This window comes from Coffea arabica, chromosome 11e (genome assembly GCF_036785885.1).
Source record: "Coffea arabica cultivar ET-39 chromosome 11e, Coffea Arabica ET-39 HiFi, whole genome shotgun sequence".
Taxonomy (NCBI): Eukaryota; Viridiplantae; Streptophyta; class Magnoliopsida; order Gentianales; family Rubiaceae; genus Coffea; species Coffea arabica.
This window is the reverse complement of record NC_092331.1, coordinates 37,008,845-37,025,193: the sequence shown is the minus strand read 5'-3', so window position 1 is coordinate 37,025,193 and position 16,349 is coordinate 37,008,845.

Below are 16,349 nucleotides of genomic sequence, written 5' to 3'. Positions count from 1 at the left end.
CAACACGCAACGCATACTTTGGGTAGAAAAATTAGGAAAAGAAGGGCTAAGTCACGCAACTAGCTTTGGCTAGGGTAAGGGAGTGCCTTAGGCTTTGCCTTTGCCTTCTCCCTTATCAAATGTGACCCCCGATCCCTTTCTTTGGTTACGTAGACCTAAAAATTCTTTAAAAAGGGTTTGTTTACTTTCCTTTTCAAAAATCACTTTTTGGGTGACTTGGTACACCCTAACTCTATACCAAGTGGCGACTCCATTTTGCATTCAAAACCCTTTTTGAACTTTGTTTGGCCAAATCGTCGCATTTTCAAGTCCCACGGCCTTTTATCTTCATTCTCACACAGGCTCACATACATATCTCACACACTACTTTCACATTTCAAAAAGTGGGGCGCGACAGTGTATTAAAGTGAGGGGTATTGCAAGGGAATTGTTGTAACACATATAAAATGAAATGCTGGGGCATATAATGAGTGGTTTAAATCTTAGGACAAGGCGTGTAGTTTAGGGAAATTATATTTTCAAGTGAGAGTTCTCACAAGAAACATTATTTGGCAAAGTTTAAGGGAAGGATTGGCCAAGATGGGGCCAAGTGTCAATGTCCCAACCACTCAAACCAATTGACCAAGGAAATTAGCAAAATTTAAACCTTTGGGCTCCATTTTTTTTTCTTTGCTTGGCTGGCCCTCTTGAGCTCCAAAGAGAGAAGAAAATTTTCATTTTTCTTGCTTGAAACCCTAGTGTGGACTTTGAGGAAAACTAAAAAGATAAGGAGCCTTAGTTAGTTTGAGTAAACTATCTTCAAGGCTTGCTTGTGATTCAAGCTTGGAACTCTTGCTTTTGTGGACTTTTGGGTAGTTCAAACTTCATTTAAGAGAGGTAATTGATCCTTAAACCCTAGCTTTATTGTCTAATATCAAGTGTTTAAGGTATTGATGACAAACTAGAAGTTGGGTTGATGTTGTTTGTGGTTAAATTCTTTGAGTTAAGTAAGTGGAAGTAAGGTTGGATGTATGGCATGCCATTTGTTTGATTCTTTGCCTAAGATTTGTTTGTGATTTTCCTTGATGTATTAGTATGTTAATGAATCCTCTTAAAGTTAGAAATAACTCTTGGAATGTTGGTTAAGTTAAAAATAATGAAAGGATGGAGTTTGGTGGTGAATGTGAACTTGGGACTGTTCTCTTTACTCCTTGCTGGCCGACCATAGATTGAAGGTTTTTCCTTGATCTTCGTGACTTATTGAACCTTAATTAATCTTAAGAAACTTGGCTAAACATTGATTTAAACTTATGTGTGAATTGAGGTGAAATGGAGCAAGTAAATTGGGTGATTTTATTAAAGTCCTGAGCTGATCAGAACAGGAAAATCAGTCAACTTCCTCAGACTTCTGGTATTGATGGAGAGGAACTAGAGTTTTCATTTATACCGTTGGAAAGTGTGAGGCCCCGAAATTTTACTATTTTTATAGCTCTTATTTGAACTTACTTGCCTTAGATTCTTGGTTGTTTTAATGGTTGAATTTGAGCAAAGGGAGTGAATTTTGTTAAGAAAATTTTTATTTTCTCAAGTTGTTAGAAAATCTAGAATTTTCACAGGAGGTTCTGTGCAGCTTTGGGAAATTGGCTATAACTTCGTATAGGAAAGTCGGAATTGATTTCCATTTGTCGTATTTGAAACTAGACTCATAGAGTTTCCTACAGTATAAAATTCAGAGTTTGATTCAATCTCTATATGTTAGGATCGAAGATAACCTAAGAGGGGGGTGAATTAGGTTATTTAAAAGCTAATTAAGTTATGTGACACTTTTTTGTTTAATATGAAATTTACTCTCTTTTCTAGGTGATCACCTAATGAATCAATTAATAAGAGAGCAATATCACTAGGGAGCAGAAAAGATAAGTAACTAAATTCACAAGATAATGAAATAAAGAGAGGAATTACAAACCAATTTGACCACCAAGCTCCTCTTGAGCTTGTAGATCACTTTATGGAACAAGTTTCTTCAAGTTGATGAAATACAACCAATCTTTGTGTACAAATGAAGGCTCACTTCCTCCTAGTCTCAAGCCACACTCGATCAAGTCAGGAAGTTTTATAATCACTCATTCTGACCCTCACAAAGCTACACTATTGAAGTATTTTTCTCACACAAGAAAAAGCTCACACGAATCTTACACCACAAAGAGTACAATTCTTCCTTGTAGAGTGTTTTCTCACTAAAACTATTCTCAATCTTTTGTATTCTCAGTGTACAAAAGTTCTTTTGAAGTTTTTGACCATGTACTATTTATATGAGACCAAAAAGAGTTTCATTAATGCTTCCAACAGATGGAAGACAGCTGAAGAGTCAACTAGCCGTTGGGAGTATCGGACGTCCGGTACTTCCGAAACTTGCGTTCGAAAGCAGGCAGTGAGTTTGAAAAATCTTCTTCAATTTTTTCGGACGTCAGGTACCTCTAATTGTGAGGACTCATGTTTTCATTCTTAATTTAGTCTATTTTATAATTATTTTGCCCTAGTGTTATTTAATTATACTATTTTTGCATGAATTTTCTTAAATTAAGCTTTTATTGCGCCCGCGTTAAAAGTTTCTCGAAAGTCGCACCGGCATGACTAATTTCAGATTTGAGGATTTAGTATTACACTATTAAGTATGAGTAATTGTAGTGCTAGAGAAACTACCTTGGAGGGTTAGTAGTTAAGTGTATCAAACAAGAAAAAAAGTGGTGGTGCAAGGCAGTATTGAGCCACTATTGAAAGTTGACTTTTGCACAAAACTTATGGCTAGCCTTTCTTCATTTTCCCTCCACAAAATCAAAACACAAACACTCCCTCACCATCTCTCTCTCTCGGCCGAACCAAGGAAGAAAAGGTGGAAGAGAAAAGCTTCATCTTTTTGCTCCGATCTTGCTTGTTCTTCATCAACCAACCCATAAATCATTTGGATTCTTGCTCTAGCTTGAAGGAAGGTGCAACCTTGTGGTGTTTCTTGGTGAAGTAGTGGTGAAAAGGCTTGCATTCAACTAGGGTTTAGAGGTTGAAGAGGTAATCACTTCATCCACCTTTAATCTTTCAAATTTCACCAAGTATAGAGGTTGAATTTCATGGGTTTGAAACCCTAATCAAGAATCTAGGTTAGAGGACTTGAGGAACTTTTATTTCTTGCTTCATATCCTAGACTAGTAGTCTTGAGGTGGCCTTTAGGTAGTTGACTTGAGGTTCTTTTACTTGATTGTTGTTGTTTGTGTGGTGAGTGACATGATTTTGGCTTGAGAAGAGGAGAGCAAGTTGGAAGAAACCCTTGAGAGAGCTGGCCGAAAATTCTGTCTTGATTGTCATGCTTGGATTTCAAATTTTTGTTGATTATATGGCTGCTAAATTGCTTGTTATATGTTGTATTATGTGTATGGAAATTGGCCTTCAAAAATCATTTCATTTGGTTGCATAAACTTGGGTTTTGAGGAATGGTAGAAATCTGGAAAATGGTTACCAGGACAGCCGACCAGTGATAATTTGTCTGAGCATAAATCTTTGTACAAAAGTCAAAATTGAGTGCCGTTTGTGGCATTTGAAACTAGATACCAAGGGTTTTCAAATGGTATAAGATTCCCCTACTGATTTGTTTTGAGTGAGCCGTAGCAAATCGGCAAAATGGACTGACCTGTTTTATTGGTTTACTCGAGAGAAACTGGGAAACTGTATATTGTAGCTCAATTTCGTCTCACTTGTGAAAGGAGTTTTGATATGAACCCAACCGTGCTTGGCGAACTCGTATTCCAACAACAGGATCTAGACACGTGACTTTAAGGTTTGGTTGTACGGATCCCTAAACCCCCTTAGAATCCCTTGGATGAGAACTAAGATTAATTCTTAACCCTCAAGAAAAGATTAAAGGAACTTATGGTTTTTGGTAGTAAGGCGCCACAAACAAGTGTGGTTCTTGTTTGATAGACCAATATGAACCCTTAGAACAAATCTAAGATATTCAAAGGTTAACCGAAGCTAAGAGAAACACTCTTAAAACTGAAAATTGTTTATTGAATATTGATTGAATAACAAGCTTGGCCAAGCCTTGTATTTATAGGCTTTTGGTACTCCTAATCGTAACTAGCATTGGAAAACCATATTAACTCTAAACAACCCTAAACCTAACTTGCTAAGGAAGCTAACAAACGAAGCCCAACACGGGCTGGTCGGCTAGGGCCTACATGGGCTGTCCAACCTTTATTCTCAAGCCTATATTAGTCGCTTATTTCGATAGTGAAGCCCATTATGCAGTTCATCCTTTCTCTAGTAATCTGAGGCCTCTTCATGGACTTGGAGTAGGCTCACCATCGTGTGTTTAGCCTCTTGAATCCTTCCAATGCGTGTATGAACAATTTGGAGAAATGTTTGGAGGTTCTCACGCATCTTTCTTGCTCTTGTTCGACTCATTGGTCCAGGGTTTATTGATGGTGCGTGTAGATCATTCTTACTCGAGCCTTGTGAAGTGACGACTTGAGGTCTTGGTGGTTCCTTATCATTCCCCTCCTCTTGAGAAGGATTTGTCCTCAAATCGAAGTCATCACCTACATCAAATGGAAGTAAGTCAGCAACATTGAAAGTAGAGCTAACACCGTACTCACCTGGAAGGTCAAGTTTGTAGGCATTGTCGTTGACTTTGGCAAGGATTTGAAAGTGTGACGCCCCGAAAAGTATAAGTGTGAGAGCCTGTAATTTTGTTTTAAAGTACTCGGTTTTATTTTATTTTTTTATAATTGCACGTTTTTCCACATTTTATTGATGTGAGAAATTGGGAAAATAATTTTTATGAGTAAATATAGTTTTTGGATGATTTTTCTAGTATCGGATAGTTTTTGAGAAATTAAGAGCATATACCGGACGTGGGACCCACTAGTGCGAAAAGTTCGGAAAAATTCAGCCAACTAGGTTAAGTTTTGGATACTGGAATTACTTTATCGGGTGTTAAGAGATAAGTAGAGGATGCTAAGTGGATTGGTATGAGAGAGACAAAAGTTAGGCAAGCATTAAATTAAGTGACAAGTGTCACTTGGCTATTGGGTGGACCATTTGACTACTATTCCATGTCTTACCAATTGACTTAAATAACTAAAAATTCACCAAAATTCCTCATTTTTGTCTTCCTCTTGGCCGACTTCTTCAAGGCAAGAAAAGAAAGAAAACTCTTCAATTTTTGGCTTCAATCTTGCTCAAGTTCAACAATCTAACCATTTAATCTTGCAATCTCTCCATAAAACCTCTTCACTTAGTGTTTGTGAGTTGATTTGTGGAGTTATTTGGAAAGCTAAGAGAACCTATTGCTCCCTCTCTCTTGTTTCTAAGGTGAGTTATGAAGAACCACCCTCCTCCCTTAATTGATGCTTAAATCATGATTAGTGGTAGTATGAGATGCAAGTTTATGGATTATTTCTTGATTTCTGGTTGAAGTGATGAAGTTTTATAATTTTTGGGAATTTTTCTGTTTTAATATGAGCATGATTGTGTGGCTATCTATGATGATTGGAAATGGTATATAATGACTCTAGAAGGTGGAAAAAGTGGATAATTGCAACCAATTTCTGGTTTGGAAGAAATTTTAGAAAGTTAGGGTTTTATTGGGAACATTCTGCCCGAATTTATAACTCCTAGTTAGAGGCCGAATTGGCCTTGGATTAAAACATGAAAGTTGTAGGAAATGACATTTTAGAGGTACCTACAAAATTTCAGGTCAATCGGAGTAGTGTAGAATGATAAAAGTCGAAATTACCCTTGCTGTCCTGGTTTTACCCGAATGTAAGAATTGTGCCTGTAATTGGTTGTTTTGGCGGAAATTTCTTCCGAATTGGTTGTTGAGGTATTCTGACGAAATTTATCCCTGGTTCTTAGCTTTCAGATGGTTTTGGAATTTCTGGATTTGGACTTAGGTAGCCTGATTTATGATGTTTCCGCTAGAATGCGTTCTGTGAATCTGTTTTTGCGGTTCTGGTGTAGTATGTTGCATTTTTGACCTGGTTACACTCGAAACTGGGTTGAGTGACCTTCTGTAATATTGTAGCCCTATCTCTTAGTTTCAAAACGGTGTATCTTGCACCTTCATCCGACAATTGTAGCGCCTTTGGTGCCATTACCGCAAAATGACGTCAAAAACTGTTTTTTTCAGGGTTAAAGCTAAATCATTTCCGGATTTTTCCTGGTTTACTCTAGTGCTTATACATTCTTATGGAGCCCTATTTTGGTGGTATTTGGAATTGGTTTATGACTTGTAATCGAGTCTTATTGTGCTTGTTGGAATATTTTAGAGCTTGAATTGTACTTGTACTATTGGGAGCCTATTGAACGGCCATTGTGAAGAATTTATATTTCGTGTGACTTTGGGACTGGCTGAGGAAATAATGAAGCCATGATGGCTGGAAAAGTTAGCAAATTCAAGGGAAGTGCTGTCCGAACTTTGAAGGGATTTGTTTGCATTGAGTTTGTGATCTAAGACTTGGATTTGAGCAAGGCAATGTTATATGATGGATGATTTCTGAGCCATGGAGGTGAGTGACCTCAAACTATTTCTAAAGTTATTTATGAACCGTTTCCTGCATTATTTACTTTTGAACTGTTTCCAAAGTTACTTTTGAACTGTTTTCTTGCATATCATGCGTGCTTACATGTGAGTGTTCCTTGTTTGTTAAATGCTTCTTGACTTCATAACTGGTATTATTGATTGATAACGTGCTAAGTGCTTTTAATGATTTCTAAAACGAGCTTTCTAGGCGAGTGTGTACTTTATCGCACTCGACCTAAATAAATGTGAAATTTTCAATGATTAATGATTAAATGCTAGTTGCGCATGAATGTAAGCCTTTTTGGCTGAACTGGCCACTGCCCCTTGTTACTGATCGACTCGAGCCAGAAGCGGACTCGGTCGGGCGATATGGTGACCTGGGTGAACGTTTTGGTATACTCGAGTATTACCTTTGTAGGTTGGTGGAGGTTGGTGGAGCCTGGACAATGTCCAGGAAAGGGTGAATGAAATGAACAAATGAACGAACAAACGAGGGTTTATTCACAAAATGAAATTTTCAAATAATTGGAGGAATAAGGGGAAATGGTAGGAGAACGAGCGAGCGCGCGAATATTTGGCTCCATGTGGGTCCGTATCCTTTTAATGAATGTTACTATCGCTTTCCATTGTAAATGTTTCTTGAATTATTGATACTCCATATTTAACGTTTTGTAAATGTTGTAATTGTTTCTGGACTTATCATTTGAATTATGACATCATTGAAATGAACTATTGTTAAACCGATTTGATTACTGATTTTACTGGTTACTCGCTGAGCTTCTAGCTCACCCCAAAAATATTTTATTTCTCTCCACAGGGCTCAAGGCGAATGAAGGCTTGTAGTACTTATTCCTGTGATCGGATGAATTATCTCATGTGTACTTTGAATTTGGACTTCCTCTTGTATAATAGTTGGATCATGGATCAGAGTGGCGCATTGGAAGCATGGACGCTTCGCTTTTGGATATGTAATTAGTGGAGAATTTGATGTAATATTTGAGATTTATCTTGTAATTCATTTGAGTTATATTGAGATTTATCTTATATTTGTTTAAGGACTGTAGTGAGCGACTGAGTCCCGGCGAGAGTTGGGCAGGCGGCCCGCCGAACCCTCTGGTTCGCCTTAGGGGGAGGTGGGGCTGTCAGGGGGAGGTGGGGCTGTCACAGAAAGGGCCCATCTCCACGGGGCATCAACTTGCTTCGCCTCTTCTCAGGAAAACGCTCCTTACGCATGTGTAACCACACCCAATCTCCAGGTTCGAACAGTAGTTGCCTACGTCCCTTGTTTGCATGTTTGGCAAATTGCTCCGTGCGTTTCTCAAGGTTTGCTCGTGCCTTCTCATGCAGTTGTCTCACCACTTCGGCCTTTTTCTTACCATCAAGGCTAGCATGCTCACTCAAGGGTAAGGGCATAAGATCTAGTGGTGTTAATGGGTTGAAACCGTACACCACCTCAAAAGGAGAAAATTGAGTGGTAGTGTGGGTAGAGCGGTTATAAGCAAATTCGATGTGAGGTAAGCATTCTTCCCACGTTCTCAAGTTGCGCGTAATTAAGGCACGTAGCATAGTAGACACAGTCCTATTAACTACCTCGGTTTGGCCATCAGTTTGAGGGTGACTAGTAGTTGAAAACAACAACTTAGTACCTAACTTAGACCAAAGTGTTTTCCAAAAATAGCTCAAAAATTTAACATCACGATCAGAGACTATAGTGCGGGGAATACCATGCAAACGGACTACCTCTTTAAAAAACAGGTCAGCAATGTATGGTGCATTGTCAGTTTTGTGACATGCAATAAAGTGTGCCATTTTTGAGAACCTATCTACTACCACAAAGATGGAGTCATGTCCTCTTTTTGTCCTAGGTAAACCAAGAATAAAGTCCATAGAAATATCCACCCAAGGTTCACTAGGTATAGGCAAAGGCATGTAGAGTCCATGTGGGTTTACCTTGGACTTGGCGCGAAGGCATTGAATGCATCGTGCAACCTCTCTCTCGACATCCTTTCGCATGGTTGGCCAGTATAAGTGCTCTTGCAAGATAGAGAGAGTTTTAGCTATCCCAAAGTGTCCCATTAGTCCCCCACTATGGGATTCTTTAACTAGTAATTGACGAGTTGAGCATTTAGGGATGCATAAGCGGTCTAAGTAGTAAAGGAACCCGTTGTCTATGAAGAATTTCTCTTGGGGCTTTTGCTTGCATGCTTCAAACACTAACTTAAAATCATCATCAGTTGTATATAAGTCTTTGATAAGCTCAAAACCAAGTAATTTAGCATCTAAAGTAGCAAGAAGTGTGTACCTTCGTGAGAGTGCATCAGCGACTATATTAGACTTACCAGTCTTGTATTTTATAACATACGGGAAAGTCTCTATGAATGAGATCCATCGCACATGTCTCTTACTCAGCTTGTTTTGAGATTTGAGAAACTTGAGTGATTCGTGGTCAGTGTGTATGACAAATTCCTTGGGTCGTAGGTAGTGTTGCCACACCTGTAGTGCTCGAATCAAGGCATACAACTCCTTGTCATAGGTGCTGTAGTTCAACATGGCACCATTCAGTTTCTCACTAAAGTAAGCAACTGGTCGTCCTCCTTGGATTAACACTGCTCCTATGCCAATCCCTGATGCATCACATTCAATTTCAAAAGTTTTAGAGAAGTCAGGAAGAGACAACACGGGTGCATGTGTGAGTGCGTGTTTAAGAGAGTTAAAGGATTTGTCCTGTTCTTCACCCCAGTGGAACGATACATCCTTTTTAATAATGGAGGTCAATGGTGCGGCTATGGAGCTAAAATCACGCACAAAGCGTCGATAGAAGCTTGCAAGTCCATGGAAGCTCCTTACTTCCCCAATGGTGGTCGGTCTTGGCCATTCTTGGATGGCTTTGATTTTACTCTCATCCACCTTGATGCCCTGTGAACTCACAACATAGCCTAGGAACGCTAGTTGGTCAGTGCAAAAAGTACATTTCTTTAGATTAGCATATAGGCGATCCTTTCGAAGTACTTCTAACACAAGTTTAACATGCTGCAAATGTTCCTCTAGACTTGTGCTATAAATGAGAATATCATCAAAATATACTACTACAAATTTGCCTAAGTACTCACGCAAGACATGGTTCATTAGTCGCATAAAGGTGCTTGGTGCATTAGTAAGGCCAAAAGGCATGACTAACCACTCATATAACCCGTACTTAGTCTTAAATGCAGTCTTCCATTCGTCCCCCTCTTTAATTCTAATTTGATGATATCCAGATTTCAGATCAATTTTTGTGAATATAATTGCCCCGTGTAATTCATCTAACATGTCATCTAGACGAGGGATGGGATGGCGATACTTTACCGTTATGGTATTGATAGCTCGGCAGTCCGTGCACATCCTCCAAGTCTCATCTTTCTTTGGCACAAGGATAACTGGAACAACAGAAGGGCTTAAGCTTTCTCTTGCCCATTCTTTGCCTAGAAGCTCCTCCACTTGCCTTTGAATCTCCTTGGTCTCCTCGGGGTTGCTTCTATAGGCCGGTCGGTTAGGTAGGGGTGCACCAGGTATGAGGTCTATTTGGTGTTCAATACCCCTCACGGGTGGCAATCCACTTGGCACGTCATCGGGGAAAACGTCCTCATACTCCTGCAAAAGCTTAGAAAAAGAACTAGGCAACGAAGGATCAAATGTGTTAGCATCATTTGAAACTTCCTTGGTATAAAATAAGAGCATGGTTTTGCCTCCAAGTAGCCCTTTCCTCACATCTTTGGCTTTTGCACTTAACAATATTTTTCCCTCTTGTTTTACCTCAAGATCCGTCCCATCTATTGCCTTTTCCTGCTCATGTTGCACGGATCTTTTCCTTTCTTTTCTTTCTTGTTTTTCAATTTTTTTCCTCTCATCAACTTTCTCACACTCATGCTGGATTTTCATTTGGTCCTCATACACTTGCTTAGGTGTGAGTGGTGCAAGTGTGATCTTCTTTCCTTTGTGTATGAAAGTGTACATGTTGGTACAACCATCATGGCTAGTACTTTTATCAAATTGCCATGGTCTACCAAGTAAAATATGGCTAGCCTGCATAGGTACTACATCACAAAGTACTTGATCCTCATAAGCGCCAATTTTAAAAGAAATGAGTACCTGTTGAGACACTCGAATGTCTCCACAATTGTTTAGCCATTGTAGACGGTATGGTCGGAGGTGCTCGTGAGTTGGAAGCCCTAATGCTTCGACCATCACTGAGCTTGCTACATTGGTGCAGCTTCCAGGGTCTATTACCAAACTACACACTTTACCATTTACATGGCATCGGGTGTAGAAGATGTTCTCCCGTTGGATCTCCTCTTCCTTAATGTGTGCGGCTAGTGCGCGCCTTGCCACGAGTCCTAACCCCACGGACTCCTCCAATGGTGGTTGTATGACCGCTTCCATGCCGCCCTCCTCTTCCAATGGTGGCATTTCCTTGTATTCTTCCTCGTCGTCGGATATTACCTCTCCGCTTGGAAGTACGATCATTGTCCTTTGATTTGGACATTGGCTAGCGATATGGCCAAGTCCTTGGCACCTCCAACATTTGGTGTCACGACTCCTTGCTCGAGGATGTTCATTGTTCAACCTTGAGATGACTTTACCTTCCTCCTTGAATGGCGTCGGCTTTGGTTTGGTTGGAGTGGTATAGCTCCCCGAGGGCTTGAACTCCCTCCTCGGATTGCTAGTACGGCTATAAGAGGGTGATGGAGTAGAAAATGTCCTGTTTTGGCCCCTCCTCTTAAGCCTTCGTTCCACCTTCAAAGCTTTCTCGAGCATGTCTTTTATTTCCACGTAATGGTACATCTCGATCTCATCCGCGATCTCCGCTCGTAGACCACTAAGGAATCTTGCCATGGTAGCTTCCCGATCCTCCACTATGTCCACTCGGAGCATGATTACCTCCATCTCCTTATAGTAATCTTCGACACTTTGATTTCATTGCCTTAAGTTTTGCAACTTGTGGTACAAGTCACGATGGTAATGGCTAGGAACAAAGCGTTTGCGCATAAGGACCTTCAACTCGGACCAAGTAGCGATCTCAATGTCTCCACTACACCTTCGACTAGTGGTAATTTGGTCCCACCAGATGATGGCATACTCGGAGAATGCCATGACTGCTAGTTTCAGTTGTTGCTCCTCCGTATAGTCATTGCAATTGAACATAAGTTCAACTTTCTTTTCCCACTCGAGGTAGGCATTTGGGTCGGATTTCCCTTCAAAGGGTGGCACTTGCATTTTGATGCCTTTAATTGCTTCTCCCCTTGGTTTGTAGCTCTTGTTAGCCCTCCTCGTGTGTGGTCCAAGTTCTTCGTCGGAATAATTGGACCCTTCCGACTTAGGTTGGACTGTTCTCCGTCGGTTCATACTCCCTCGTGTGTCGGTTTGGGTAGCTTCTACCTTGTCAAGCCGTTCATGGACAAGTTCTAATTTTTGGTCCATGATTCGTCGGATGTCACCCTTTAGGGATTCAGCAAAGATTTTAAAGTCAAAAATTGATGGGCTATCCCCTCCTACATTAGACATGCTTGGTACTCCTGCAAGAAAAGGTCAGCTTGAAAAAAAAAATAATTTCCTCACTCGCTCCCTTAGTGTTTACTCTCGCTCTCGTGTATCACACACACTCTTTTTTTTTTTTTTTTTTTGGCTCACAAAAATATATTCTCAAAGCTTGATTTGTACCTTTGAAGAGGTTAGATCAGTTCAATAAGTCGTTCAATGGCCTACCAACGAAGGACGCAAAACAGATTGTGGATCTCGACTCAACGAAGGCAATTTGTTGTGGTCAGATTTGGAACTTTTAATAACGAGACAAGCAATGACTCAATAAAACAGATTTGGAAACACGACTAGACTTGACTCAACCGACTCTATCAAAGTAAGAGATAAAATGGCAGAAATTTGTAGATCCTAGAAGGACGTACCCGATCTTGCACTTGGCTTTTTTTCTTTTTTCTTTTTTTGAAGATGGGAGACACGATTTCTTGGACCTTTGTTAGGGAGGTTGGTGCGGCTGAAGGTAGTGCACATGTTACCAATTAGAATTGGTATTCCAAGTTCCAATACGTTTCCAAGTTCCAATAGGTTTCTTATAGTAGTAGAAAGTCCGAATCTGGTCTCTTGTTTCTTTTTTTTTTGTTGCGTTTTTCTTTTTTATTTTTTTTGTAGGATTGTTGCAACCAGATTGCCTCTTTTCTTCCTCCCAATTCGGCCAACCCAAGACAGATTTCAGCTATGGCTTTGAATAAGACAGCCGCCCCTTTTCAAGATTCAAGAATAGATTTCAAGAATTTCAAGAACTTCTCACGGTTTTCCAGATTTTTGTCCAAGAACTTGTTAGCAATTTCAAGAATTGAATCACGACTCTCAAGAATCAAGGTAAGTCAGCCGTATAGTAGTGCAAGATACCAAAATATCCCAACCTCTTGTTCAAGAAATCTGAGTTGCTTTATCAAGACTAGCGGCCAGAATTTCTGTTTTGAGAAATCCGAATTGCTTTGTCAAGATTAGCGTCCAGAATTTCTGTCTTGTTTTTTTTTTGACTTGACAATTGAAGACTCAATGGCCACATCAACAAAAAGACTGGACAGTAGCAACAATGTTAATTTGGCAGCAATAAGACACAACTCGGCAGCAAGATTACTAGAAGAGAAAACAAACGATACCACAAAAGTTTTTTTTTTTGATGCAACAATTGAAGACCCTAAGACACGACAATCAAGGAATAAAGCTGGACAGAAACAACAAATTTAATTCGGCCAACTACTAGATACGAACGGACAGCAAAGGAAGTAAATAGAAAATTAGGACTAGCGACACAACAAAATTTTTTTTTTGTTTTCCGTTTGACAGAAGGCTGTCTTAGAACGATGAAAAATGACTCAAACACAAGAAAATGTAGGATATAACCTGGAAGTTGTCAACTAGCTCTGATACCAGATGATACGAACCCAACCGTGCTTGGCGAACTCGTATTCCAACAACAGGATCTAGACACGTGACTTCAAGGTTTGGTTGTACGGATCCCTAAACCCCCTTAGAATCCCTTGGATGAGAACTAAGATTAATTCTTAACCCTCAAGAAAAGATTAAAGGAACTTATGGTTTTTGGTAGTAAGGCGCCACAAACAAGTGTGGTTCTTGTTTGATAGACCAATATGAACCCTTAGAACAAATCTAAGATATTCAAAGGTTAACCGAAGCTAAGAGAAACACTCTTAAAACTGAAAATTGTTTATTGAATATTGATTGAATAACAAGCTTGGCCAAGCCTTGTATTTATAGGCTTTTGGTACTCCTAATCGTAACTAGCATTGGAAAACCATATTAACTCTAAATAACCCTAAACCTAACTTAATGAGGAGGGGCTCAAGGCTGCTCAAACTTCTAGTGCTCAGGTCATGCAAATACCCAGTGGTCCAATTACAAGAGCGCGTGCTAGGAGAATTCAAGAATCACTTCAAGCTCTTGTTTGCACGATTCAAGAACGAGTTGGTGATGACTTGAGGACCATTGAAGGATTACATAATGGAGAAACTACTCTATACACTTTCCTTCAAATGGAAGAAGCCCGTGAAGACTAGTTCACGGAGCACTAGCTTGCTAATTAGGGTTTTAGTTACCATTATTAGTTGTTTGTTAGCATTAATAATTTCGGTCAATTTTCACTTCACTTTGGCCGAATTCAGAGTCTTAATTTTAGTCAATTAGTTGTTAGATATTTTCACCCTTAATGAAGGGCAAGGTCATCCATTGGACATTCTAGGGTTTGAGTCCTGTAAGGCTATATATAGCCTAGGTTTTCATTCATTAAAGAATAATTCAGATTTCATAAAATATATGTGAGTTTATTCACTCTTTCTTGCCTCAAGAGAATTCCCTTTGAATACTTGAGAATTAATCTCAAGCTATTCATTGAACTTATCAATCAAGTAGTCTCCTTGATTGTGGCGTTCTTCTATCTATACTTTTGGTTCACTAAATTTGCTAGTCTTGGGTTAAGGAGTTTCCTTAGTTCATGGCTTGTGATTTTAGAAGGGTCAAGGTTCCGCAATCAACCCAACTTGGTGTTCGTCTAGATCCGTCGCACATCAGTTGGTATCAAGAGCTAGTCGACGACATCAAGTATATCCCGTTGAGGTTCTTTTTTTTCTCCTTTTCTTTTCTTCGTAAGTTTTATAGTATTCTCTTCAAATCTGGTCGTGTCTTTCCTTGTGTCAATCCGTGTGACAATTACAAAAAAAAAAGAAAAAGAAAACAGCCGCATCTTATTTGTTTCCTTGTTGCATCGTTTATTGAATTCTTCTCTTTTGATTCTTGTACACTTCGTGCGTTATTTTGTTGCGTGAATTTCCTTGGAATCTACCTCCAAGCTTAGCCGTGGTTGTCTTTGGATAATCTGGTTAGTACAAAAAAAAAAAAAGAAGACGGCTAGGGTTTGCACGGCTAGGGTTTCCTAGTTTGGCCAAAAAAATTGTCCAAGTGTTCCTTTGTTTATCCAAGATGTTGCATTTAATTTTCTGAACTGATTTGAGGTCTAACTTGTTGGTGTTGTGGCTCTTGACGAAAACCTACAAAATTTTAAGGGTTTTGAAGTCCTTGCTTATTAACGTGTTCATCAACTTGAAGTCTTGAAGTTCTTGGAAAGGTTTTTGTAGCCTTGGAAAACTTGGGTTGTGAGTTATTGCAAATTGGGGAATTGACAGTAATTCTGGAAATTTCACTCCAACACAGCCGAGTAGCTGTGAGTTCTTAGAGTCAAAAAAAAAAAAAAAGGAACGAAAGAAAAGAAGAAAACATTCGGTTGACAAGAAATTGAGGGGAGGATCGAGCCTTCATTGCTAAGTCGGGTGTTACATCTTGTTACTACCCAAAACAGGAAATTAAAACATAGAAGGCCCTCTAAAAATTTTGACCTACCTCTTCTTGGAATTCTTGATCACCTTGAACTTTGACTACGTGCACCACCTTGCGAGGTTCTTGGAGTTCTTGATTACCTTGGGACTTGAACACTTGAACTTCTCTTCGGATAAAAAGTCTCTTGTAAGATCTTGCATCCATACATGGTTTCCTTATTTTAGGAATAGAGTTCTTGAAAGTTGTTTGAGCAAGTCGCTTGGGGGAGTCTTGGGTAACATCACTTGCATCATCTTGGGAGGCCATTATCTTGAAACAAGAACCACGGCTGCCTTGCCTTGCAAAAAAAGAAAGGGAGCCGAATTGCCTTGTTGCTTGGGAGAAGAGAGAGAGCCGACTGTTGGGGGAAGGTGTGCGGCCGAGAGGGAAGGGTTTTTAAGAAACCAATTTCTGGAAATTGGAGAGAGTAGTCTCGGTTAGAATAGGAAGTTACCAAAATCTGATTGGCACTTGGGTTTCTAGCCGACTTTAGGAAGGGTTTAAGGAGAAGGAATTCTAGAATTTTCGTGGGAAACAATTCTGATTTGGTAAGGTAACAAAATCTGGAAAATTTCAGCGGTTGGGAAACTACCAAAACTGTTTTCACTTGGCTTCCTAACCGACTTGCAGAGTAGTTTAGGAAGGCATACTTTTGGAAGGTTAAGGAAAAAGGAATCTGGAAATTTTGGGAAAGCCGACTTTAAGGAATTTTCCAAATAAATACAACACCTAACTTGGTTCCCAAAATCAATTAGGAAATTAAGTAAACACTTGGGAAACTCCATCATTGTACTTGGACATTTCTTTGTACATCAATTTTTCCTCGTTCCATTCCTTATCGAATTCATTACTTGAGCTTTCCGTTTCTACTCTTGCTTCTTGTTCC